This window comes from Humulus lupulus, chromosome 4, assembly GCF_963169125.1.
Source record: "Humulus lupulus chromosome 4, drHumLupu1.1, whole genome shotgun sequence".
In the NCBI taxonomy this organism is placed as follows: domain Eukaryota; kingdom Viridiplantae; phylum Streptophyta; class Magnoliopsida; order Rosales; family Cannabaceae; genus Humulus; species Humulus lupulus.
The window spans coordinates 92,275,061-92,302,518 of record NC_084796.1 but is presented as its reverse complement, the minus strand read 5'-3'; the positions used below and the strand labels follow the sequence as shown (position 1 = coordinate 92,302,518).

The 27,458-nt window shown below is 33.6% G+C and overlaps 1 non-coding gene across 1 annotated transcript; it reads right to left on the bottom strand.

The window, feature by feature from the left end:
- Positions 1–9,116: 9,116 nt before the first annotated feature.
- LOC133833260 (small nucleolar RNA R71) lies at positions 9,117–9,223 on the bottom strand. Its single transcript, XR_009892652.1, has one exon. It is a non-coding gene; the product is annotated as a small nucleolar RNA R71 (small nucleolar RNA).
- Between the last annotated feature and the right edge of the window lie 18,235 nt (positions 9,224–27,458).

Genomic DNA, 27,458 nt, shown 5'->3' with positions numbered 1-27,458 from the left:
TAGGTATTTTATTATTGAAGTATCCTTCAAAATTGTAGAGGTACAAAGGAATATGAGAGAAAAGCTAGGGAGTTTGTGAAGACTGCAGTAATGAATGTCAGTTTTCCAAGTAAGATTCTTTGTCCATGAAACAAGTGTTAGAATCTAAGACATCAACTTTCAGATGAAGTTGTAGAAAACTTAGTTTTGTACGGCATGGACAAATCATACAAACTATGGTTTCATCATGGGGAAGATCTAGTTAAAGTAGATTGACAAAGACAAGTTCTACCTATAATTTATTTCAGGCTACTAGAGTATGTTCAAGTAATGTCAATGATTTGGATGATGATAACAACGATGATGATTTTGATAGTCTATTAGGAGATGTTGAATCTCCATTTTATGAAGGTTGTTTGAAATACATGAAAATTTCATCCATCGTCGGGCTATACAATCAAAAAATAAATCATAGATTCTTAGATGTTGGCTTTTGTGAGATGTTGGAGATGATCAAAGCAATGTTGCAAAAAGATAATCTCCTACTAACATCTATGTATGCATTTAATAAGTTTCTAAAGATGTTTAATATGAACTATAAGCATATACGTGCTTGTGTGAATGATTGTTGCTTATTCACAAAAGAAAATGTTAATGCCCAAGTGTGTCCCACCTGTCAATATCCAAGATGGAAGCAAAATCAACACACAAAGGAGATTCTACAAGGGCAGCATGCAAAATTGTTAAGATATTTTCCTATTACACCAAGGTTTCAAAGGATGTTCAGAAATGAAGAGGCAATTCTATGCTTAAAGTGGCATTCAACTAATAAAATAATGGATGGGAAAATGAGCCACCTGGAAGATTCAAAGGCTTGGGATGCAGTTAATGAGAGATGGCCAGATTTTTCACTTGAACCGTACAACCTTCGACTAGGACTTGCTGCTGATGGGATCAACCCTTACAAAAATATGAGTTCTACATATAGTTGTTGGCCAATAATTCTCGTTGTAGAAAATTTTCTACCTTCATTGTGCATGAAGAATGAATTCACATTTCTATCTATGTTGATTCCTGGACCAAAACAACCTAGGAATGACATAGATGTTTATTTGGAGCCCTTAATAGATGAGTTACTAGAATTATGGAAAGGTGTTTACATATGATGCTTCTACAAAGAAGTTTTTTAATTTAAAGGCCATGCTGTTATGGACCATAAATGATTTTCCAGCTTATGGAAACTTAGCTGGATGTGCGACTAAAGGGAAGTATGGTTGTCCTATATGTGGAGAGAACTCAAATGTTGTTTGGTTGAAGCATAGTAAGAAGATTTATTTTTTCAATCATATTCGATTTCTTCCACAACATCACCCATATTGAAAGAAGAAATATACAAATGCTAGGGCAAGGGAAAGAGCACCACAATGTCCAAATATATTAACAGGTGTTGAAGTAGCTAAGCAGTTAAGTAAATTCACTAATGATTTTGGCAAGGGTAGAAAGAGGGCTCGTGATTCAGAGTCTGATAAAAGATGGAAGAAAAAGTCAATTTTTTTAGGCTGCCTTATTGGGAGATCTTGGTTGTTCGTCACAACTTGGATGTTATGCATGTTGAAAAAAATGTTTGTGAAAGCATTCTTAACACATTGTTGGATTGCAAAGGAAAATCTAACGATCATTACAACTCGAGATTAGATTTGACAGAGATGGGCATTATGACTCATCTCCACCCATATGAAGAAGAAGGAATTACTCGTCTTCCTGCTACAGCTTACACTTTATCAAAATCAGATGAGAAGTTGTTTTGTAAGAGACTATTTCACTTGAAATTGCCTTATGGATATAGTTCTAAGATTAGAAAATGTGTAGATGTGGAGAAACATAGGCTAACATGACTTAAATCTCATGATTGTCATGTGATTATGCAACAATTGTTAGCTATTGCTATAAGGGGTTTAATGGAGGCCTTCGACTTTGTAGTTTTTTCCATGGATTGTGTCAATGTGTGGTTGATAAGGAGGAGATTATAAAATTGGAATTAGAATCTGTAGAAATTGTCTACAAACTAGAAAAATATTTCCCACCTTCTTTCTTTGATCCAATGATTCACTTGGATGACTTTGTGGTCCAGTGCAATTTCGATGGATGTACCATTTTGAGATGAATATGAAAGTATTGAAAGGATTTGTAAAAAATTATTCATGACCAGAAGGATGTATTGCAAATTGCTATCTTGTTGTTGAATGTGTACGCTTTTGTGAGACCTTTTTGAAGCATAATGATAATCAAGATAGTACCAAAATTGAAGAAAATCCACTATCAGCTGGAGAATGCTTTAAACTTGATCAAGGGGATATAGCAATAGCCCACTGGTATATGTTATTCATTTTAGATATATCACCATTTCTCAATATCCATATAGATGAGCTGAAAGAAATGCACACAAACTTGAAGGATAATCAAACTTTGTTGTGGAATCGACATTCTGAAGGGTTCCCCCCTATGGTTTTATGATAAGGTTACACTCTAAAGAATGGAGGGCGTTTGTTAATAAAAAATCTACTAAAGAACATATGGTAAGATTTGAAATAAGTGATTAAATATTTAAGTAGAGAGCAAGTTATTTTTTTTCCCTAATGTTGGTTTCTTATTAAATAGGCTATAAGGGCCAAATTTCAAGAGAGGAGAAAGAAAAGTGTTCCACACACCTTAAGTCGAAGAGGATATGCTCGAACAATCAATGATATGGTTACAATTAATATTTTTTACTGAATGTATTTTTGTTCTTATTATTATTCTTTATTTTCAATTCTACAATTTTGTATTGTGTCGACAAAACAAACTGAAGAGGGAAGTAACTAGGATCATGCGTTTCAGAGAGCCCACACCAAGAAGAATGGTGAGCCAATCAACCAAACAACATCTAAAGCTTTTGTGAGTAATTGTTATTTAATTTTGGATATTCATACTTGTTTTTTATTATTGTACATTAGCTGTACTAATTTATATGTAGGAAGAATTGGCTGAAATTATACGCAAAAACCCAAAATCTGGAACTACAAACAATACCGATGAGGATGCATTAACAAAATTATTTGGTAATCCAAAATTTGGGTGCTTAATTAGACAAGGAGGGGGGTAACAAGGTCAAAATTAGCTGTTGTTAATATGTGTAAAGACAAGATGACATTGTTGGAAGAAGAGCAACATAATATGAAGATTCAAATGGCTGAAATGTTGAATCTACTTAAAGAACACTTGGTAACAATTCTTTCTCGCACATATACAACTAAAAATTTGTATTTTTGAAATGAAACTTATCTTGCTTTTTATAGTTATGGCGGTAGAGCAACAATAAGTGAGGGGCAATCCCACAATATTCCACAATCCAACAATATTCCTTCTCCTCAGGTAAATCTTTAAATTTTTTTCTTTCTTTTTAAGGAAACAAATACAAAAACTAATATACTGTCCTCAAAATTAATTTTGCAGAGTGTTGGAGTTAAAAAGGGCCATAACTTTACAGAAGCAAGGAATTCTTACTACTTGCTTGATTGGTCAGATGCAATTATTGCTGAAGGTCGTTGGGCTTCTAGTGATCCTGACTTAGAGGTGCACGGAATTCCTCTTGGACTAGATTTCATGCGTGTATGGGTTGATGTTGTTGTTGTGCCTGGTGCTTATTTATTTCGTCCTAACTATGTGATGCTTACTATACGAGAAGTTGTTGGTTCAACATTTGCATGGCCTTCTCAAAAGGTTATTCCAAGAGGTATTTATTTGGTTATTTGATTATATAAATACTTGTTCAATATTAACCGATATGCAATCCAACATTATGATAGTATTATTTGATTGATTTCAGCCAACTTTTAGCTCTGTCCCTTAGAGAAAATGGGAAGAGCCTAAGCTTGATTGCGTCATCACTCACCCCATTATATTTGAAGGTTCCACACAACTCCAGAAAGTTGGATAAATGGGTGTGAGGATCTTCAGAGGGCAACCCATTGAATTGCACAGAGGACTGCACCATTTGTAAAATAGCAGGCTTGATTTCGAAGTTGTTGGCCTCTACAGCTGGTGGGCGTATACTATTTTGTACTCCCGTCAGAGTGGGTAGCACATAACTCTCAGGCTCCTCTCAGCATTGGTTTGAGCCTGAACCCCTTGTACAACTCCTGGATTTAGACCATTCCTGCCATCCCCATCATTCTGTGCCATCTTCACAGAATTCTGGGCCTCTCTCTTGTTCTTTCTGATTTGATTGCAAGACTTTTCAATCTCGGGATTCAGAGGAATAAGTGTGGCTTTTCCTTTTCTGCCACGCATATACCAAAATTCACCTGAGATAGAAAAATTAAGCAACTAAACAGATTAGAAACAAATAAATTAAAAATCAAATTAGAATAAAATTTAATTAGACTGATATTGATAATTATTTTCAGTCCCCGGCAACGGCGCCAAAAACTTGTTGCGATATTTATAGCTATGCAAGTGCACACAGTCGCAAACTTGTAATAAAATGGTAAAACCAAGTATCGTCCTCAAGGACTGATTTATCAATTACCAATCAATTAATCCCTTAATTCTATTTGATTAAACAATTATCAGAGATTTTAAACTAAGAAAAATACTAACGAAGCGCAATGAAGAATTAAACAAATTAACAAAGAAAATAAAATTAGGACAATTATGATCCTCTATTGTTCCACCCTGTTATTTCCTAATGCAAGCATCTATATCCCCTTCTCCCTATTCAAAAATAAGTTGCAACAACAATTCATAATCTGGTCAAGACTTATGAAATTCAATCTAAAATGAAAACTTCCTATATTTCTATGGTAAGTTGAATCATGTAGAAGGCATTAGCCACGCAACTAAGAAAATAAACAAATAACCTAGATACTTTTGTTCTAAATTAAATTTGCATCCAAACAATCAAAGCATATCAAATTTCACTTTTCAGATTTCAATTTGAATCATAAAATAGCAATTAGAGGTGATCAATCAATAATCGCACAATTAACATAGATTGCAAGGAATTGAAAGAGATGAAGAAGAATATCAATTTTGCATTAAACCATAACAAGGGTTTCCAAAAGATTCACATAAAAGCCCTAAAAGAAAATTTAGCCTATGATACTCATTCTAGCCATATAATTGTTTAACTACAAACATGAAAATTGACAGAAAAAGATAAAGAAAACTCAGGGACGAATCCTCCAATATGGTGTTCTTACTCCAGCCGTCGTCGTCTCCTTTCAGCCTCTCTCAGTCGCCTATATGATTCCCAAAAACCCTACTGAAAGTTCCCTCTGGAAAAGACTGAATTGCCCATCAAAAATAACCAATTATGCCAGAATTCGCGAAACCAGCGCTGTAGCGCTAAACTCAGAGCCAAAATGGGGAAAAATCTGGGCAACAGCGCTGTAGCGCTCTTTTGGTAGCGCTATAGCGCTAAAGTCAGAAACTATCTTCCTGAAAACTGCGTCCAAGCGCTATAGCGCTGATGTTGTAGCCCTGTAGCGCTTAAGTCAGTGCCGAACCTCTTCAAGATTTCTTCCTAGCGCTACGGCGCTCCCAAGGTAGCGCTGTAGCGCTACTTACAGAACCACCCAAAAGTCACAAATCCGTCTCGATTTCATTCCATTTTCGCTCCTTTTCAATATTTGCATCACTTAACATCAATAACCCTGAAACAAGAACAAACAAGCATAAATCCGAAATAAAACAACCCTAACTAATGAAAAATAGCCTAAAAACTAGAACCATAAACGAGCCTAAAACTCGTTTATCAGAATATCTTAAGACTTAATAGTGTTGACACTATTATTTGGTTATTTGAAGATCATGTTGATTTTACCCAACAAAATATGTATAATTTGATGAATGAGTTATGAACCATATAATTGGTACTCAAAAATATATTTGTACAATTTTAAGGGTGTCTTAAGTTTATTAAATGAAGCGGGTTTGAATTAGACCAATAAAAAATAATTATGATGTACAGTATTATATAATAATAATTCAAGCTTATCCAAATATTAGAATAATACAAAAAATGTGTTATTGTATCTTTTACAATAACACTGCTTTATAAGCATAAAATTATGTTATGCAAACTATTTTCTATAATGCAGAAAGTGTGTTATTATAAAGTATATTATAACACTACTTTATAAGTACAAAAAAATGTTATATAATCTATTTATAAATAGCATAATGAAATACTTATCTAATTATTAAAATAACACAAAAAAAGTGTTATCGTAGGCTATACCATAACAGTTATCTATAACTATGGAAAAGTGTTATGCAAAGTGCTCCAACCTACTATACCACCGCTTTCCTTAGCACATCAAAAAGTGTTATGGTATATTTTTTATAATACTTTTTCGGTTTTATTGAAAGTATTTTTCTTGCAGTGAAATAGACTTTTTCGCGTCAAAAGAAATGATCAGTTGAAAGAAAAGCAAGACGACAAATGCCCAACTTTTGAGACTGTTATTCTGGTTCAACAACTACTCCTTACTATAAATATAGCCTCAGAGCGCTCACCAAAAATAATCCCTCTCATCCCCCACTAATCATCACATACCATCCCACTCATACTCATGATGGGTTCTTCATCTTCTCCCAGAAGCAATCAATCTTTTCCTGGGATTCAAAAAATATCATTTCAAAGAAGTCGCAGAAATCAGCAAAATAAATAACAATTCATAGAGCAATATTTGTTCAACATTTTATGATTTCCAAATTCAGACCTTCCATACAAAATGACTACAGAATCCATCCAAAGTATCCCTTTGCTCAAATCCTGCCTCTTAGAGACGCTATCTTTACACCAAAACCAGTAGCCCACCTCTTTTGGTATCTGGCTAGTGTTTTTACAATAACTATCGAGGTACAAACCATGGCATTGCACACATCGAGCAAATCATTCTTGGATCAAGATAGGTGAAAACCATCATACCAAGTCCAAATGGACATTTTCTCTTGGTTTGCTCCATTAAAAGAATGGAAAAAAGTGCTATCGACTTAATGGAAAAGGGTCCAGAATGACAGGCCTACTTTTATCTACCCACCAAGCCCAAATGTTGCCAGCTTAATGAAATGCTATATGATAACTCCATTTTTGTGTCATTTTAGAATGTGTTTTTGTGGTAATCTTGAGTCTTTATGTTTGTTTTGTGCAAGATTGTGCTTTTGTTTGTCTTTGTTGTAGGTCGGTGTGTTGAATCATGAGTTAAATGCTAAAAGAAGAGGAATGGTGGAAAAATGGAGCTTTTGGTGGTAGTTTAACTCAAATTGGTGCTAAGGATGAATTATAATAAGTTTTTGATGAAGGAAGGATGTCAAAAGGTTAAAAACTAGAAAAGAATTAGAATTAGAGTCGCGAATAGGCTTAAGCGCTGCGACTCTAGCAAAGTCAGAGGCAAACCCAGGTGGTGCATCTACACGCGGGTCGCGACTGGGGTTTAGAGGGTCGCGACTAGGGTTTAGAGGGTCGCGGTGCCTGAAGACCTGACCAGACTTGAATTTCCTTAAAAACGACACAGGTCGCGACCTAGGAAAGACCAAGTCATGGCCTGCCTATAAAAAGAAGGAATTCTTGGTTTTCTTTAGCATAAATTCAGCCTTTATGTTTTAATTAGGGTTAGGTCATATTTTAATTACGTTTTTAGAGATTAAATTTGATTATGAGATTAGTTTTTCTACACTTTCATATTTTTTTTATTTCTTCTTCAAGTCTTTGAATTTTATGTTTCTGAATAATTATTTTGTTGTTTTAGTCATGTCTGATATGAACTAAACACTTCTATCTAAGGTTTAGTGTAGTCACTTGGAATTCTATTTAATGTTATTACGATGTTATATTGATTTTTCTTCTTTATTATAATCTATATAATGTTTGTCTAATGCTAGTAAATACTTGATCAATATTTGCTTGATTTATGATTTTGATTCAAAATTCGAAAGATGAGAATTGAATATGATATCGTTATATAGACATAGGTTACATATTGGACGAAAGTACATGTATGGCTTGTGTAGTAATTATGTTTCTATGCTTAATGCCTACTATATGTTTTAGTTTATCACAGAGATGTAAAAAACGTGCATATAGGTTGAGATCTTATATCTTGAAAAAGTATAGGAATCGATTTTTGTAAACATGCTATTATGATAGGAAGAAGAGACTTAGAACTGATTAGTAAAATTGATATAATGAAAAGTTGATGAAGTTAATACCCTAGGTTCTTAATTATTGAATCATTATTATTGAAAAGTTTATTTTAATTTTAAGTCTTAGTTTAAAAATCACTCTATTTTCGACAGCCAAATAAAAATTTAAAAGCATTTATTGGTAATTGGTTGATAGTCCTTGTGGGAACGATACTTTATTTACTATCTATATTACTTGAAATGATTGCGTATACTTACGTATCATATTTTTGCGATCAAGTTTTTGGCGCAATTGCTGGGGACTTAATATCCAATATCAAAATTAATTATTTTTTGTTCTAATTTGGTTTTTATATTTTATACTCATTCGGATCGAGGTTGTATTGTGTTTCCGAAATTATTGGTATTTGCGAGGAAGTAGACAAAATGAGCTCATACTGGAAGATCTTGAAATTGAAACAACGTGCAGAAAGAACCGAAAGATAAAGAAAAGGATGGATTTTTCCATGGCTGAGAATCAAGGAAATGCTGCTAATGTTAATAATATCCCAAATATTGCAGAGGTTCTAGTGGAACGAGGACCAAGGACACTTAGAGACTATGTACTTCTTATTGTCATAGGAGTGCATTCATGGATTAGACACCCCACTATTGCTGCAAACAATTTCGAGATTAAGCAAACAATATTACAAATGGTGCGGTCATCTGTTCAGTTTTGGGGGTTGCCTAGGGAAGATCCAAATTTGCACATAGCCAATTTTCTGGAGCTATGTGCAACATTTAAGATGAATAGGGTGAGTGACGATGCGATCAGACTTAGATTATTTCCACTCTCTCTACGAGACCAGGCGAAGAGTTGGTTTATTTCACTGCAAGCTAATTGCATCACAACATGGGATGAGTTAGTTGAGAAGTTCTTAGCAAAGTTTTTCCCTCCAACAAAACATGCAAAGTTGAGAGGGGAAATTAATCATTTCTATCCGATGGAAGGGGAATCATTGTATGATGCATGGGAAAGATTTAAAGAATTGTTAAGGAAGTTCCCACATCATAGTATAGAGAAGTGGATGTTGGTCCATAATTTTTATAATGGGTTGAATGGTACTACTCGTACCATAATAGATGCTGCAGCAGGATGTGTGTTCATGAGCAAGAGTGCTAATAAGGCGTATGAATTGCTAGAGGAGATGGCTATGAATAACTACCAGTGGCCACCTGAAAGGGGAAAAACCAAGAAGGTGGCTAGTATGATTGAATTAGATGCCATTCCAATGCTTACAACGCAAGTGGAAGCTTTAACGAAGCAGTTACAACAAAGCAACTTGTCAGCCCAAACCATGAAAGTTCAGAGTTTATGTGGGGCATGTGGGAGTGCTCATCCATTAAATTAGTGTCATGCCATGGATATGAATAATATACCTATGGAACAAGTCCAAACTATAGGAAATTTTCAAAGACCAACCAACAAATCCTTTTTAATGTCATATAACCAAGGGTGGAGGAATCATCCTAACTTCTATTTGACAATTAATCAAGCTACACAACAACCTTTCCCTCAAAGTCAGCAACAATTTCCACCTCCACGTCACAACCACATCAGCCAACACACATGAAACAACTTGAAATACAACCCAATGTATTGAACCAGTTCATGACAGAAACTAGGGCATCTATCAGGAGTTTGGAGACTCAAATGGGGAAGTTGGCAAATTCGATGACAAACCATGCTTAAGGGAACTTACCAAGCACTGCTAAGGTAAACCCAAAAGAGCAGCGTAATGTAATATCCTTGAGGAGTGGCAAGGAGTTAAAAGAGCCACAAGTGGTTGATGAGGAGAAGGAAGTGAGTGGGTCTAATGTTGCTGGCAATTTAGAGAAGCAGCCAGAAATAAGTATAGATCACCGTATAAAGATCCCATATCCTTAGAGGCTTCAAAAGAATAAGTTTGAAAATCAATTTTCTAAGTTTTTAGATGTATTTTGAAAGCTTCACATCAATATTCCGTTTGATGAGGCACTTGAACAAATGCCAAGTTATGTTAAATTTATGAAGGAGATTCTATCAAAGAAAAGCAAACTAGGGGATTATGAGATAGTGACATTTACTGAGGAGTGCAATGCGATACTTCAAAAGAAGCTACCTCCCAAGCTTAAAGATCTTGGTAGTTTTAATATCCCATGTTCTATAGGGGATTCAGTAGAAACAAACGCTTTATGTGATTTAGGGGCCAGTCCTTAGGAAAAGCGTTTTATTTCTACCAAGCTAAAAAATTTGTCGATGTCTCTAGTAAACCAAATTCCTCTATCTATTTTTAGAAAGTTAAAATTAGGAGAGGCTCAACCAACTACCGTGTCTTAGCAAATGGCAGTTCGTTCAGTAAAGCATCCGAGGGGTATTATTGATGATGTTCTTGTCGGAAAAAACTTATACAGGATCTTTATTTATTTTCATGTATATCTAATATTAAACAAATTAATACGAGATAGCCTAAAACATGTTTCTAAAATTGAATTCAAAGAGAAACAAAAATAGAATACTTACATTATACGCAGCGGAATAAGAGTCCTTCCTTCAGTTTCTCTAACTCTTGTATCCTTTCTGTCGCAGAGTATTATCAAGAAACTGAACCGATCTTCTATTTTCTTCACGATCTTCCAATGTATCCTTAGAACCACCTAGACTAGTGTGGGCAATTCTCAACACATGAGATAGATATAGAGAGAAGAAGAGAAAATAAGAAAGTGGCTTAGAAAAGGACTTGTGTTTAGAGAGAATATAAAACTATCAGAAAATCTGACTTATCAAAAACCCTTGTTTTGACTTCTCTATAAGCACTCCTTTTATAGACTCAATTAGGCCATTTAATTTAATTAAAAAATCAATAAAATAACAGCCATTTTGAAGCCCTAGGTCGAAATTATTATGGGCTATAGGCCCGTGAAATTTCCCATTTGATTATAAGCCCATTGGACTTAAAATCAAGGCCTGTATTATTTTCTATTGATTTAATTAATTAAATAATTATTTAAATCCTTTATCAAATTAATTATTTATAATTTGAACCTTGATTTAAATTTATTTATTAATTTAGATACCAATTTATCTTAATTAATAAATCTGCCATAATTTCTCTTTTCTTCTCAAAATTACACAACTCTGTGAAACTATCCAAAATTGACCTGGTCAACTTTGATAATTCTAATTGATGATTAAATCAATTAATTGAGACTATCTAGATGATTTTATCCAAGGTACAATGGGGACCATGGGCCTATGAAATCAAGCTCCAATAAGTTATCATAAATCTAACAAATAAATTTACTAACTTATTAATTCCTCGTGACTCCACTATAGACTTGGAATTGCACTCTTGAATTCATAGAACGCTCTATAACAAATATAGATACGCTATTAATTATCCATTGTTACAACCATAATTTTCACTCAATCCTCTATAGATGGTCTACAATGAGATAGGACTAAAATACCGTTTTACCCCTCATTGTATTTTATCCTTAAAACACTTAGTTCCTTGTAGATGATATTTCAGTAAACTAATTTAATTACTGAAATGAGATCTCTATCATTTAACACCTTGAACCAAACTAAAAGGAAACCATCGTTTCACTTCTACATCAGAAGCTATAGATGTTCATATCTATGATTAACACTCCCACTCAATTATACTACCGAGTTCCCAAGATGTAAGTATGGGCTAGTCCGTAGGGTAAGCTGGTTATGAACAAGTCAAAGAACTCAAATAATACAATCAGTTAGAATACTAACCACTCAGAATTGAGATTGAATTGACCTATGGTCAACTATATGATATGACTAGAATAGATAATAACGGTATGTTTACTTATCTTATCAACTGTCAATATCGGTCCTGTCCGATGTAACAAATACATCCGATCTTATCTACTTTGCTAATGTTCTGGAAAGAACATAACACTGTAATGTGTAAGTAGATCATATCGTAGATTGGCAAGTCAGTGTAAATCCGGTGCACTGACTAATCTTAGGACTAACTTATTTTTGAACATATAATCATATTTATATTCCACTGTGATTACGTCACTATAAATAAGATTAGCTATATGCTCGGGATTTAATAGAAGTTTATATTAAATAAATAATCATGAAAATAAAACATGTGAGCAAAGTGATTGACCAAGTCAAAAAATGATTTCTATTCTTTTATTGATAATAAAATGAGATTACAAAGAATTTGGGTTTTAATTAGGGCATAAAACCCCAACAAACTCCCACTTGCACTAATTGAAACTAATGCCTTAATTCTACTAATCCCATCTCCTTGATATGCTTATCAAATGTAGCTTCTGGTAGTGTCTTTGTAAACGGATCCGCAAGATTGTCTTCAGTTGCAATCTTCATAACCTTCACATCTCCCCTGGCCACATATTCTCGAATAATGTGATACTTCCTTTCTATATGCTTACTCCTCTTGTGACTTCGAGGTTCTTTTGAGTTGGCTATCGCTCCTGTATTGTCACAAAACAACACAAGCGGTTTATCCATTTCTGGAATAACACCAAGATCCGAATAGAACTTCTTTAGCCAGACTATTTCCTTAGCTGCTTCTGACGCGGCTATGTACTCAGCCTCCATGGTGGAATCTGAGATTGCAGACTGCTTTACGCTTCTCCAAATCACAGCTCCACCCCCAAGAGTAAACACCATTCCAGAAGTAGACTTCCTGTCATCGACATCAGTCTGAAAATCTGAATCGGTGTAGCCTACAGGGTTCAGAACACCACCCTTGTAGACTAACATATAATCCCTAGTCCGTCTCAAATACTTCAGGATATGCTTAACTGCTATCCAATGTTCTGGTCCTGGGTTTGACTGATACCTGCTCACTACTCCCACTGCATAGCAGATATCTGGTCTAGTACACAACATGGCATACATCAGACTTCCAACTGCAGATGCGTAAGGAAACTGCAGATGCGTAAGGAACTTTTCTCATTGCATCTTCCTCTTCAGGAGTCTGGGGAGACTGCTTCTTTGAAAGATGAATTCCATGGCGGGACGGTAGACGCCCTTTCTTGGAATTTGTCATTGAGAAACGTTCAAGCACTTTATCTATGTAAGCTGCTTGAGATAGAGCTAAGAGTCTATTCTTTCTATCCCTGATGATCTGGATACCTAGAACATAACTTGCTTCACCCAAATCCTTCATCTGGAATTGAGTGCTCAGCCAATTCTTCACATCTGATAATTTCTTAACATTGTTTCCAATGAGTAAGATATCATCTACATAAAGAACCAGGAATACCACTATTTGATTTGCCTTCAGTTGGTAAACACAGGGCTCATCAATATTTTGTTCAAAGCCACAGGTTTTGATTATTTCATCAAACCTAAGATTCCAGGAATGAGAAGCTTGCTTAAGTCCATAGATGGACCTATTTAACTTACAAACTTTTCCTTCTTGTCCAGATACTTTAAATCCTTCCGGCTGATCCATATAAATGACCTCATCAAGCTTTCCATTAAGAAAAGCTGTTTTGACGTCCATTTGCCAAATCTCATAGTCGAGAGCGGCTGCTATGGATAGGAGGATGCGAATGGATTTGAGCATGGCTACCAGACTAAAAGTTTCCTCATAGTCCACGCCTTCTCTTTGGGTATAACCCTTTGCCACTAATCGAGCTTTATAAGTCTCGATATTTCCATCAACACCTCGTTTCTTCTTGTAGATCCACTTGCACCCAATGGCCCTAAAGTCACTAGGTGCTTCCACAAGATCCCAGACGGAATTTGAGAACATAGATTCCATTTCCTGTTTCATGGCTTCGAGCCATAGTTCCTTTTCTGGGCTAGCCATTGCCTGTTTGAAATACAATGGATCATCATCACTAGTGTCGCCAACAACCATATTGGTTTCACCATCCAAACCATAGCGAACTGGGTTTCTAGAAACCCTCCCACTACGACGAGGCTCCGTGACTATTTGCTCAGGAACAGTGGTACTTTCTTCATTTAAATCGACTTGCGTCGGTTGTACATGAAGAGTGGGAATTTCATCATCAACACGCGTTGATGACGATGGAACATTGGTTGGAGTCAATTCTTTAACCATCTCCTCTAATACTACTTTGCTGCGAGGTTTAAAGTTCTGGACATAGTCATTTTCTAGAAAAGTAGCATTTGTAGAAGTAAACACTTTCTTTTCTGAATGACTGTAGAAAAGTCCACCCCGAGTACCTTTAGGATAGCCAACAAACATGCAAACTTCAGTTCGCGGTTCTAGCTTTCCCTCCTTTTTCCTCAGGACGTGAGCGGGACACCCCCAGATTCTATAATGGTGTAAACTAGGTTCACGACCATTCCAGCGTTCTAAAGGTGTTTTGGGGATTGATTTTGACGGCACGACATTGAGAATGTCATTTGCGGTTTCAATTGCATGCCCCCAGAATGAAGTTGGTAGAGTTGAGTAACTAAGCATGCATCTAACCATTTCCAATAAAGTTCTGTTTCGGCGTTCCGCTACACCATTTTGTTGCGGAGTACCTAGGGCAGTAAGTGTGATAAAATCCCAAGTTCAGTTAAATGATCTTGGAACTGCATATCCAAATATTCTCCACCCCTATCAGATCGCAAGATCTTTAACCTTTTACCTAATTGGTTCTTAGCCATTGCTAGGAATTCCTGAAACTTTGAAAATGTTTCTGATTTCCTATGCATTAGGTAAAGACATGAGTATCTAGAGTAATCGTCAATGAAAGTGACGAAATACTCAAAACCACCCCTGGCTTGTATATTCAAAGGTCCACAAACTTCTGAATGCACAAGACCAAGTGGTTCTTTGGCCCTATCACCCTTTGCAGAGAATGGACGCTTGGTCAGTTTTCCTTCTAGACAAGATTCACAGACAGGTAATTCACCTAAGGTGAGTTCCCTCATAGGTCCGTCCTTTGTAAGTCTTTGAATCCTATCATAGCCAATGTGACCTAGTCTCAAGTGCCATAAATACGTCATATTATTGTTATCGGTCTTTTGACGTTTATTGGTCCTAGGTTTAGCTACTTTGAATAAATCATTGTTAAGAGCGAGGGGTTCGTTAGGTCGCAGAATATAAAGCCCGTTTTCCAAACATGCAATACACAATTGTGATCCATTGAAGGAAATAGATATATTATAACTTGTGAAAGTCATAACAAATTGTTCTAATTGCAACATGGAAACTGAAATTAAATTTCTACTAAAATCCGGAATAAAAAATACATCTTTTAAAATTAAAAATTTATTTCCGAACTTTAGACGAGCTCTTCCTCTAGCTTGGACCGCAATGAATGCTCCGTTCCCAACTCTAAGCTTTAAGCCGCCTTCGTTCACTTTCTCCCACGATTCAAGAAGCTGTAAAGAGTTACAAACATGGTTAGTAGATCCAGAATCAATAATCCAAACGGAGTTATCATTCTCTAAAACACATGTTTCCAGATAAATGAACTATAATCATTACCTTTGTTTTTAGCTGCTAGAAACTTGGGGCAATCTCGTTTCCAATGCCCCTTCTCTTTGCAGTGAAAACATTTATCTTTACCTTTCTTGTTTTTCATGTTCTTCCCCTTAGGCGTCTGTGCACGTCGTTGTGCACTCGTCTTTGCAGCCTTTGCAGGCTTGGGGTTGTTTATTTGTCCACCTTTCCTCTTGTTTCCAGCTTTCGAAGACGAAGCTTGGTTAGCTTCAGCCTTAGCTAGATGAGCAGCAACATCAGTGGTCTTATTTTCACCTCCTTTACTAGGTCCACCCATGATAGGTTCAATAATCTGAAGCTCGTTCATGAGTTGCGTCAGACCATAGTTGAGTTGATCACGAACGTGCAGACACGGTGCCATCCGAGAATTCACGGTTCCATCACGTTCGTGTGGAGACGGTGTTATCCAAGCATTTACGATACTATCAAGAACGTGCGGAGACGATGCTCGTTCTAGGGATTCCTCAGTCATGACGAACTCGGAGTTGTCACCAATCAACTTTATGTTGATATTTTGCTTCCAATTATGGAAGTTTTCTCCGGTGAGTTTCTCCATCGAAAGTTGAGAAAGGATGGGAGTAGACACTACTTAACTTAAAACTACAAATTATCAATAAAGTAGAAATCAATCACATTTGCTCAATAAAACTTCTAATCACACAAATTTCAAGAAATTGCACAACATATACCAAAAATATGAAGATATGAGAAAAAATACCAAAAACAATCATATCTCTATTTCTTTAGGTTTTTAACTAATCTATGATATCCTTGTCCCGGTTGGCGAGAGTCAAAAATACCACTAGTTAAATAGAGTTGTAAACTCATTTAATAATGGTCACCATTATTAACAACCTACTATTCAATCAAAATAAGAAAACAAAATCTCTTATTTTATGAGCTAGACCCACGGTTTCAATAATCATAGATTTAGTCCTAGTAGTCACCGTAGGGTGAGTCTAGTAGAATTTGACCTATAATTATCTATCTTTCGAAATCTAACCTTGTCAAAATAACTAATGAACACCTTCCGTAGGGGGACGAATCAAAGCGCCTCGAGGCCCCATTAAGCTATTGACTATGTTAAACCAACGGTGGAGATCGAATAAAATTCTTAAAATAAGCTCATTATAAAATTAAAAATAGTATTTTTATTATTTATTTTTAGAAAATTAATGACTATGGTTTTCCAAAAAAAATTAAACAGATTAAAATTTTTAAAACCAAAGTCCTATAATTTCTTATTAATTCTAAAGTGTCACATTGAAACAAATTCAATTAATTTAGAATTAATTTGTTGCTAATCAATATTTAGGTTTAACTAATATAATGAACCTATACAATTAAGTCCAACTCAGGTAAATGGGCCTTAACAATTGGGCTTGTATGGAGGATGGCTGGGTCCAGTATGTCGTTCCCACTACAAAGGCCCCCTATCTTCCATACAAGGTCCAAAAGACAGGAATTTAAACCTTCGTTTTATTAATTGTTATTAATTGATTAGGCCCACTATAGTCATGCAAAACAAATGGGCCTTCACAAGTGGAATCACCCACAAGAGAGGAATTTAAACTTTACATTTTCTAATGGGCCCAAATAAAACCTATCATTTTATGAATATTTTATTTGGCAAAATACCATATATCTAACAAACATATGGGTCACTATATGCATCTAAGCCCAATTGCAAAAATACCACATATAGTGCAAACAGACATGTTATAATTGGATGGGCCTAATCATGTTACTATATGAGCAATACTATGAATTTATGCAAAAATACCACAATTTATTTCATTTGCAAAAATACCACAATTAATTATCTAGAATTTATCAAAAAAAATTCAAATTAATTAAATTGTTACAAAAAATAAGTCAATTTAAATGAAATTTATCAACAATTAACAATAGTTAATTTAAATTTCATTTATCAACAATCAACTTGGTTTTAGGTTAATTTGAAAAAAAATATTAATTTAATTTAAATAGGATTTATCAACAATTAACCAAAGTTAATTTAAATCCCATTTATTAAAAAAAATATTTTATTAATTGGCTGAAAAAAAATTATATTTTTCAAAATTTAACCAATTTTAAAATCAATATCTTAACTATTTTCCAAAAATATCTTGTGTTGTTACAACTATTATCTAATATTTTAACCATTTAAAAAATAATAAAATACAAATAGTTATAACAACCCTAACATATCTCAAATAGTTAAACAAATTCAAATATCCATAAAAATATCTAATTAACAATGTTCAAATTTCAAATAATTTAAATATTAAAAACTATAGAATAAAAAGATATTTATATTTTCAAATAAAGATTTAATAAAAATATCAAGAATTTAAATGAAAATATCTTAAATATCTGATATCATAATTCTAATATTTTAATATATTAAAAGATTTAAAATTAAGTTGTTAGTCTAATTTTAAATTTGAATTTGAATCTTTGTAGAAAATATCTAATTATTTAAATCTCAACTAACCAAAATATCTTATTTTAAAAAATTTAAATGATAAAACAAAAAATATATTTTTGGTTTTGATTATACATAATAAATTTCTACAATTTTAATTTTTTTAAAAAAAATATTTTTGAAAAAAAAAAAAAAAAAGATGAATAGTACCCGTGGTACTGTTCACGGGTACTGTTCATTTGCTGGTGTGCATGGGCGCGCGCGGGTGGCGCGCGGGCGTGCGTGGGGTGCGCGCGGGCGTGCGCGGACGGAGCGCGGGGTGCGTGCGGGCGTGCGCGGGGTGCGCGCGCGCGCGCACTGGAGCCAGGCCAAATTTTTCCAAAACTTTTTTTTTGAGCAATTTTTCAAACCAAAACAATTTTCTAATTAATTTTTACCATGTTTTACACAAAATAAAGCATATATAAAAATTAATAACATAGAAAATACAACAAAATAACCTAAAAATTGCTAAAATTCACATAAAATCAATATGTTCATAAAAACATGAAAAACCATCCAATTATTAAAACATATCAAATAATCCAATTTTAAACATGTTCATGCATGAAAATAAAGATTACCAAAGGCTCTGAGGCCAGTTGTTGGAAAAAACTTATACAGGATCTTTATTTATTTTCATGTATATCTAATATTAAACAAATTAATACGAGATAGCCTAAAACATGTTTCTAAAATTGAATTCAAAGAGAAACAAAAATAGAATACTTACAGTATACGCAGCGGAATAAGAGTCCTTCCTTCAGTTTCTCTAACTCTTGTATCCTTTCTGTCGCAGAGTATTATCAAGAAACTGAACCGATCTTCTATTTTCTTCACGATCTTCCAATGTATCCTTAGAACCACCTAGACTAGTGTGGGCAATTCTCAACACATGAGATAGATATAGAGAGAAGAAGATAAAATAAGAAAGTGGCTTAGAAAAGGACTTGTGTTTAGAGAGAATATAAAACTATCAGAAAATCTGACTTATCAAAAACCCTTGTTTTGACTTCTCTATAAGCACTCCTTTTATAGACTCAATTAGGCCATTTAATTTAATTAAAAAATCAATAAAATAACAGCCATTTTGAAGCCCTAGGTCGAAATTATTATGGGCTATAGGCCCGTGAAATTTCCCATTTGATTATAAGCCCATTGGACTTAAAATCAAGGCCTGTATTATTTTCTATTGATTTAATTAATTAAATAATTATTTAAATCCTTTATCAAATTAATTATTTATAATTTGAACCTTGATTTAAATTTATTTATTAATTTAGATACCAATTTATCTTAATTAATAAATCTGCCATAATTTCTCTTTTCTTCTCAAAATTACACAACTCTGTGAAACTATCCAAAATTGACCTGGTCAACTTTGATAATTCTAATTGATGATTAAATCAATTAATTGAGACTATCTAGATGATTTTATCCAAGGTACAATGGGGACCATGGGCCTATGAAATCAAGCTCCAATAAGTTATCATAAATCTAACAAATAAATTTACTAACTTATTAATTCCTCGTGACTCCACTATAGACTTGGAATTGCACTCTTGAATTCATAGAACGCTCTATAACAAATATAGATACGCTATTAATTATCCATTGTTACAACCATAATTGTCACTCAATCCTCTATAGATGGTCTACAATGAGATAGGACTAAAATACCGTTTTACCCCTCATTGTATTTTATCCTTAAAACACTTAGTTCCTTGTAGATGATATTTCAGTAAACTAATTTAATTACTGAAATGAGATCTCTATCATTTAACACCTTGAACCAAACTAAAAGGAAACCATCGTTTCACTTCTACATCAGAAGCTATAGATGTTCATATCTATGATTAACACTCCCACTCAATTATACTACTGAGTTCCCAAGATGTAAGTATGGGCTAGTCCGTAGGGTAAGCTGGTTATGAACAAGTCAAAGAACTCAAATACTACAATCAGTTAGAATACTAACCACTCAGAATTGAGATTGAATTGACCTATGGTCAACTATATGATATGACTAGAATAGATAATAACGGTATGTTTACTTATCTTATCAACTGTCAATATCGGTCCTGTCCAATGTAACAAATACATCCGATCTTATCTACTTTGCTAATGTTCTGGAAATAACATAACACTGTAATGTGTAAGTAGATCATATCGTAGATTGGCAAGTCAGTGTAAATCCGGTGCACTGACTAATCTTAGGACTAACTTATTTTTGAACATATAATCATATTTATATTCCACTGTGATTACGTCACTATAAATAAGATTAGCTATATGCTCGGGATTTAATAGAAGTTTATATTAAATAAATAATCATGAAAATAAAACATGTGAGCAAAGTGATTGACCAAGTCAAAAAATGATTTCTATTCTTTTATTGATAATAAAATGAGATTACAAAGAATTTGGGTTTTAATTAGGGCATAAAACCCCAACAGTTCTAGTAAAGGTAGACAAATTCATTTTCCCTGCAGATTTTATTATTCTTGATATGGAGGAAGATGAAAATATTCCCATTATTCTTGGAATGCCATTTTTAGCAACTGGTAGGGCCTTAATAGATGTGCAAAAAGGTGTACTGAAGTTACGAGTGCAAAAAGAAGAGGTAACGTTTAAAGTTTTTGCAACAATGGAGGTTCCAAATTGTTGTAGAGTTGATGTGGTGGAAAATGAGAGTGATAAGATGGAAGCTACTAAGAGGAAAACTATGGTGAAAGGTGGAAAACAAGCAGTTCATCAGAAAGTGAAATTGATATTTAGTGAGAAAGTTCGATTGTTTCATGACCGATGAAAAGTTCAAAAAATATGCAATATCAAGAAAAGAGTATCTTCTCATGATACTATGACTCTCAAGGATGTGAGGGGAGGACTTGATCCAAGTTGAATATGAAAGAAGACAAGCGTCCGGCTAAATGACGTTAACGACAGCGCGTTTGGAGGCATTCCAAACTTTTATTTGCAATTTTTTATTAGTTTTATTTAAGTTTTGGATTATGAACAATTTAATTTTAGTATTTTGTTTATTTATTTTTAATTGATTTTAATTTCTATTAAATATGAGACTAATTTGAGTTCTAGCGCTACTTTGGGCTCTGGCATAATGAATTATGGGCTAACCCGAGAATTTTTCTTTCCCCATTTTCGATTCACCATCTTGATCCATATCATTTTAAGTAGTCTGAGGTGTCTGGTAAGTTTCTTTTCCTTAGCTTTTATTTTAACATTGGGAACAATGTTTAGGTTAAGTTTAGGGGAATGAATTTATTGTTTGTGTTAAGTTGTGTTTTGTCTAGGTTGTTTAGAGTGTGAATCAAGCTGACAATTATCAGCCAATGATAATATGATTGAATGATGTGCTGTATAAATTGAATGGAATGAAAACTATAAAAAATCCGTTTGCTTGTTTGAATATTTCTTACCATGTTTACATGAGTCCACTTAAATAATTGAGAGCTTAGTCATGATTTTTAATAAGTTTTGTGTAATTGAACAATTTTTATGCTTGCTGAATTTTGAAAATGAAAATATTGTTATTCTAGAACTTGTTTGCTTGCTTTTTGAGATGAAATCCTAGATTATACATGCTTAGGAAGATGATTTAGGAAATTCTTTGGAACGTTTGAGCCTTTCAAACCAACCTTGATTTATTAAATCCCTAGTTACCCAATTTTAAACCTAACTTCATTCTTTTTGTTTGATATTTATTTTGAGCTTATTTGAAACTTGATTATTTTTCCTTCCCTTTGATATACCATGAGCATATGAAAAGTGATTGGAAGATGGTTTGTAATGAGGTTTATATTTAGAAATTTGTGTCAAGAGAAGAAGAAAAGTTGAAAAAAAAAATAATAAAAAAAAAGTATATTGAAAATGAACTACACTCCAATTGAAAATACAAAGAAATAAGTTTGGGGGAGTGTAGTATCATTAGAAAAAAAATATCAAGTCTATGAGTTCTCTCAAAAGAAGAAATATTGGGAAATTTGGAATTGGTTTTTTTTTTGGGTATTTGAGTGGATAAAGGTTGAATTGTTTGGTTGAGTGCTTATGGTATATTTTGAGCCTAAATGACATTTTCATCTACCTTAACCTAAGCCTTTCAATTATAAGCTATGAAAGTCCTATTGATTTATGAGCATGTGTTTGCTACATTAGTGGAGATTAGTAAGTATAGCAAGCTTATAGAATAATGATATTATTGTAATGAAAAAAATAAGTAAGCATAAATTGATTTACATACATTTTATTTATTAATCATGATTTTGAGAGCTTTTGTTTTTGTTTTGACTTAAGTGAATTGAAAGAATGTTTTGATTGAAATTCTGGATTATAAGTTGATTTTACTGAAGATTATATAAGTGTGTTAGTCATCATAGGTTGAGGCGTGAATTATTGTTGTCGGCTTGATTCAAGTGTGTTTGTTGTTTAGGTTTTTAGTCGAGTCTGTTTATAGAGTAAGTTTGGGGGAGTTTGATAGCTCCATTTTGGTGTCGTTTTAGAATGTGTTTTTGTGGTAATCTTGAGTCTTTATGTTTGTTTTGTGCAAGATTGCGCTATTGTTTGTCTTTGTTGTAGGTCGGTGCATTGAATCATGAGTTAAATGCTAAAAGAAGAGGAAACAGTGGAAAAATGGAGCTTTTGGTGGTTGTTTAACTCAAATTGGTGCTAAGGATGAATTATAATAAGTTTTTGATGAAGGAAGGATGTCAACAGATTAAAAACTGGAAAATAAATAGAATTAGAGTTGCGACATAGGCTTTAGGCCCACGACTCTAGCAAAGTCAGAGACTGAAGCGTTGCTGAAAGGAATTAGAGTTGTGACTTGGTCAATAAAGTCGTGGTGCTAGTGGAAGTCAGAGGCAAACCCAGGTGGTGCATCTACACGCGGGCCGCGATTGGGGTTTAGAGGGTTGCAGCGCCTGAAGACCTGACCAGACTTTGAATTGCCTTAAAAATGACACGAGTCGCGACCTAGGAAAGACCAAGTCGTGGCCCGTCTATAAAAAGAAGGAATTCTTGGTTTTCTTTAGTATAAATTCAGACTTTATGTTTTAATTAGGGTTAGGTAAGATTTTAATTACGTTTTTAGAGATTAAATTTGATTCTGAGATTAGTTTTTCTACACTTTCATACTTTTTTATTTCTTCTTCAAGTCTTTGAATTTTATGGTTCTAAATAATTATTTTGTTGTTTTAGTCATGTCTGATGTGAACTAAACACTTATATCTAGGATTTAATGAAGTCACTTGGAATTCTATTTAATGTTATTACGATGTTCTATTGATTTTTCTTCTTTATTCTAATCTATATAATGTTTGTCTAATGATAGTAAATACTTGATCAATATTTGCTTGATTTATGATTTGATTCAAAATTCAAAAGATGAGAATTGAATATACTATCGTTATATAAACATAGGTTACATATTGGACGAAAGTACCTGTATGGCTTGTGTAGTAATTAGGTTTCTATGCTTAATACCTGCTATATGTTTAAGTTTATCACAGAGATGTAAAAAACCTGCATATAGGTTGAGATCTTATATCTTGTAAAAGAATAGGAATCGATTTTCGTTAACCTGCTATTATTATAGGAAGAAGAGATTTAGAAATGATTAGTAAAATTGATAGAATGAAAAGTTGATGAAGTTAATACCCCAGGTTTTTAATTATTAAATCAATCTTTATTATTGAGAAGTTTATTTTAATTTTAAGTCTTAGTTTAAAAATCACTTTATTTTTGATAGCCTAATAGAAATTTAAGAGTATTTATTGGTAATTGGTTGATAGTCCTTGTGGGAACGATACTTTATTTACTATCTATATTACTTGAATCGATTACGTATACTTACGTATCATATTTTCGCGATCACTATATTTTTTTCTTTCTTAGCCTTAATTCCAGGCTTGATCAATAACATAATATAGTTAGTAATCCAACATTTGAAATATACGGGTCAAAAGAATAACCACTATGTGGTATTAGGGGCCAAGAATACATGTACATCCAAAAGAGTATGTCCGAGAAAAAACCAGACTATACCTCCTAAGTTACGGCCCAAGCCAGAAGAAGATGCTCATTGAGAGACGTTCCCTTCTGACTACACTTGCAAAATAACAAGGGCCCTTTAAACCTTCCACATTGTGGAGAATGACACAATTCAAGCCATCCAAATCAAAGAAAATTTAAAGCAAAAATATCCATCACTATACAAGATGACAAACACTAAAGGAGTAATTTTGTGAAAGAGTAATTACTTTGAAGATTCTCAAGACCTACATGCCGACACTCTAGATCCTTATCTCTTTTATTATACAGGAAAGGAATGGGATACCACATACACAGACTACGAGGCCTACCCTTTAGCTGGCAGTGATCAGGGCGAAGAGCTGACACGATGGGACCCACTCCACGAGGATCTAGCATATAACTCTGACTACGGTGCCAGTCATGAAATAATATTTAAATAAGTGCTCTACTCTGTCGTATAGTGTGTAAAAGCAAATCTGGTCTTTACTTTATTTCTTTTATAATTTGTTCAGGGAATCTTATCCCTTGCTTATAGATAAGGTTAGGTGTCTTTACTTTATGCTTTGTTCAGGAAATCTTACTCTTACTTATAGATAAAATTAGATGTCCAACTTTTGTTGGATAGGTTTAACCCTTTATGCTTGGGTTCTGGGAATATAAGGTCATCCCCTCTCATTGTGAAAAACAAGAAATTACGAAGCAATAAAATATCAGAGTGTTTATTATAAAATATGTTCTTCTAAATCCTTCCTTTAGAGATTTATGAAGTAGAGAAAGTATGCATTATGGATCTTATCTAAAAGAAACTAATGTTATGAATTAGATTAACCTTCAAGCTAATTGATATGAGAATCTATCATTTATGATCATAAGTCATGTAATGTGGATTGTAAGTCTTGTAGTCTGTGTCAGAAATTGTTGGGTTATCAACATGGTGGTTTTGTTTAGTTTATAACAATCGTGGGAATTAATTTCTAATTTCAAACTAGAAGATAGGTCTGGGGTAGATTAACTTACACATTCGAGTACAATGTCATCCATCTCATATAGGATACTCTAACCGATGGACAAAAAAATTGTTTAGAGAATCGTGCGTGCACCAAATAAAAAAGAAAAAAGCTAAACTTTTGGATGGAAAAAAATCATGGGTCCAGGTGGAGTTACAAGTGTGTGTCATATTAATTAAAAAATATTGTTCAATTTAATAATAAAAAAATAGACTTTGTATTATTTGTTTAATTTACCAAAATATACTCTATTCCTTTTCATTTGCTTTTACTTTGCAAAGAACATAACTTTTCAACTACTTTCAGACAATAGAAGAGAAGCTCATTTTCATCTACAATATATCAAAGAGGAGAATCAATATAAATATTTTCATCAATGATGGGTAAATAAAGATTACGATAATGTGATATTTTTCTTAACATAGGTTTTTATCATTTCACTTTTTTTCCTATTTCTTCTTTTATTTATAAATGAGAGATGCTATATGATACCTTTTTTATCAGTTGCTAATATGATAATTTTTAATCATAGAAAATAGGCTTATTGTGAAAGATAATCTGTTTTGTGGTGTAATATTCTTTTCCTCAACGTATGTTATCGGTAAATAATTTTTTTTATACATGATATTTTCCTCCAAAAAAATTTCATTGTAGTGTGTAATTGTTCTTTTAATTAACCATGAATAATTATTCATATATGAACAAGTTTTGTGTGTTACCTATTTTTCTTGGAAGAATTAGTGCATGAAAGAGGCATATATGGACATGGATTTGATAAAAGAGAGAAGTGAAAGAGTTTTGGATAATAAAAAAGAGAAGGTTGAGTATTCAGAAATTCTAAAAGCATCGGAACCTCAACTTGGAATGTATTTTAGTTCATTAAATGATCTTTATGAGTACTATAGACAATATGGAAAGCAAGAGGATTTTGGAATGGCAAAGAAAACTTCACGTGCTTCAGAAGACAGAAAAACAAAGTTTTTAACTTTGTCGTGTTCTCGAGCAGGAAAATCAGAATCACATAAGCAAAACTATCTTAATCCAAATCCTTTTACAAAAGTGGGATGTAAAGCCATAATTAATGGTACTATTCTTGAAGATAGAAAATGAAGGATTAATTCAGTTATACTTGAGCATAACCATGGGCTGAGTCCTCAAAAGTCATGATTCCATTTGTGCAGTAGAGAGATAAGTATTGGCGCTCAACTTGAATTAAATGATCGAGTTGGAATAAGTATTGAAAAGAATTTTCAATCATTTGTGGTTGAAGTTGGGGGTCATGATAATGTTCCATTTTTAGAGAAGGATTGTTGAAGTCTTATTGAGAAAGCAAGACGATTACGACTAGGAGTTGGAGATGTTGAAGCAATTCACCAATATTTTGTTTGAATGTAGTTTAAGAATTCAAGTTTTACTATATGATGGATTTATATGATAAGTCAAGAATCAAAAATATATTTTGGGCTGATGCAAGGAGTAGAGTGATATATGAAGAATTTGATGATGTGATTACATTTGACACTACATATTTGAAAAACAAGTATGATATGCCATTTGCCCCTTTTGTTGGAGTAAATCACCATGGCCAGTAAATTTTGTTAGGATGTGGATTGTTATCAAGTGAGAGTACCAAAACATTTATTTGGTTGTTTAATACGTGGCTTGCATGCATGTATGGATATGCTCCAAATTCCATAGTTACTGACGAAGCTCTAGCAATGAAGAAGGCGATTGAGGTTGAGTTTCCCCAAAGTCGACATCGTTGGTGCATTTGGCATATAATGAAAAAGATTCTTGAGAAGTTATGTGGCTATCAGTCTTGTAAACCAATTAAAAAAGCTTTGAAAAATTGTGTTTATAATTCTTTGACAAAAGAAGAATTTGAATGAACATGGGGTGTACTCATCAATGATTTTGATCTTCAGGATAATGCATGGTTGCATAGCTTATATGAAGAAAGATATCACTGGGTTCCTACTTGTGTCAAAGATACATTTTGGGCTGGAATGTCAACTACTCAACAAAGTGAAATTATGAATGCATTTTTTGATGGATGTGTCAACTCAAAGACAACACTTAAGCAATTTGTTGAGCAATATGATAATGCTTTAAGAGACAAGACAGAGAAGGAAAATCAAGCTGATTTTCAATATTTTAGCACATTGATCCCATGTGTGACTCATTTTGCAATAGAAAAGCAATTTTAGGAAGCCTACACAAATACAAAATTTAAAGAATTCCAAAAAGAGTTAACTGGGAACA